Source organism: Rhinopithecus bieti, unplaced genomic scaffold (genome assembly GCF_001698545.2).
Source record: "Rhinopithecus bieti isolate Rb0 unplaced genomic scaffold, ASM169854v2 scaffold_12642, whole genome shotgun sequence".
Classification (NCBI taxonomy): domain Eukaryota; kingdom Metazoa; phylum Chordata; class Mammalia; order Primates; family Cercopithecidae; genus Rhinopithecus; species Rhinopithecus bieti.
The window spans coordinates 62,479-64,658 of record NW_016807465.1 but is presented as its reverse complement, the minus strand read 5'-3'; positions in this window follow the sequence as shown (position 1 = coordinate 64,658).

The window sequence follows — 2,180 nt, the reverse complement described above, 5'->3', positions numbered from 1 at the left end:
GCAAATTGGATAAAGAATCAAGACCCATCCGTCTGCTGTATTCAGGAGACCCATCTCACATGCAGAGACCCACATAGGCTCAAAATAAAGGGATGGAGGAAGATCTACCAAGCAAATGGAAAACTAAAAAAACAGGGGTTGCAATCCTAGCCTCTGATAAAACAGACTCTAAACCAACAAAGATCAAAAGAGACAAAGAAGGCCATTACATAATGGTAAAGGGATCAATTCAACAAGAAGAGCTAACTATCCTAAATATATATGTACCCAATACAGGAGCACCCAGATTCATAAAGCAAGTCCTTAGAGACTTACAAAGAGACTTAGACTCCCATACAATAATAATGGGAGACTTTAACACCTCACTGTCAACATTAGATGGATCAATGAGACAGAACGTTAACAAGGATATCCAGGAATTGAACTTAACTCTGCACCAAGCGGACCTAATAGACATCTACAGAACCCTCCACCCCAAATCAACAGAATATACATTTTTCTCAGCACCACATCACACTTATTCCAAAATTGACCACGTAGTTGGAAGTAAAGCACTCCTCAGCAAATGTAGGAGAACAGAAATTATAACAAACTGTCTCTCAGACCACAGTGCAATCAAACTAGAACTCAGGACTAAGATTAGCATTTTAAGACAACTTTTATTTCAATGCTTAATTTATGAGACAACCATATAATTCCCTTTTGGATTTAGTTAATGTTTACACATGGGATTTTGCAAGATTAATTTTACAATCTCTATAACTTGCTTAAACCTTCAGCTTTCTTATCTAACTTAAGACAATCTTTTATGACTAGGAAAAATGTACATTTCCATGCCTTCTTGTAATTTTTTCCTAGAAAATACATTCTACCGTTTTTTTCTTTTGTTTTGTTTTGTTTAAACGGAGTCTCACTCCGTCACCCAGGCTGGAGTGCAGTGGCACAATCTCGGCTCATGCAAGCTCTGCCTCCTGGGTTCATGCCATTCTCCTGCCTCAACCTCCCGAGTAGCTGGGACTACAGGCGCCCACCACCATGCCCAGCTAATTTTTTCTATTTTTTAGTAGAGACAGGGTTTCACCATGTTAGCCAGGATGGTCTCGATCTCCTGACCTCGTGATCCACCCACCTCGGCCTCCCAAAGTGCTGGGATTACAGGCATGAGCCACTCCGCCTGGTCCATTCTACTGTTTTTACACACCTTGCATATAAATTTATTTTTAATAGTTTAAATTACATGTTATTGAAGTGGCTATGTTGTCTGGGGTAAATGCCTAGGGTTCATCATCTCACACTAGGAAAATTTAAGACAGACACACACGAGGAGTTTAGGACTGGAGGTTTCATAAGCAGAAGAAAGAGAAAGGAAAACAACTCTTCTAGTGACAGAGAGGGGACTTCTGAGAGGAAAAAAAAAAAACTGGTCAGCAGTGAATGTGCTGGATTTTATAGTCAGGCTTGAGAAGGCAGTGTCTGATTTACATAGGGCTCACAGATTGGTTCAATCAGGTCAGGTGTGACGTTTACATAGCTCTCAGGGAAGGCTCTCACCCCACCCTAATCTTATTATGCAAATGAACTCTCCCCTGGGCCAGCGCCATCTTGTCTGCTCCTTACTGTACAGGTGGCTGACAGATAAGGAAAGATGGAGCTACCATTTTGAATATGTCTAGTCCCAGCTAGTTCTTTCCTGCCAGCGTTCAGTCATGCAAGCTCCCAGTTTGCTTGTCTATGTCTGAGGCTCAACTTTACAGGCTGCTCTTTGTTAGAAAATTATTTGGGCTGCTTTTCATTAAAAGGAAAACCTTACCAAGCATTTCCATACCCTCACTATCTGCCTAAGTAATTTCTTCTTAACTCCTGTATCATTATGGTGGTAACTTTTGGTAATTTTTAACTTTAATGTGAAACCTGGTAGGTTGTTTTGACTATGTATTAGGCACAGATAAAGTCTGACTTTTTCCAGCATACTTAGGGGTATGGTTAATTTTGTATGTCCCCAGGCCTTACCAAGTTGTAAAGCAGGTAGTTTACAACCTTGGAATATTTAGCAAACCTAGTATCTGACTTACATCATTTAGACCACCTGTTTCCATGTTTATGAACCTCTTATTTTACCAATAATTCTTTTTTTTTTTTTTTTTTTTTTTTTTTTTTTTTTTTTTTTTTTTTTTTTTTTT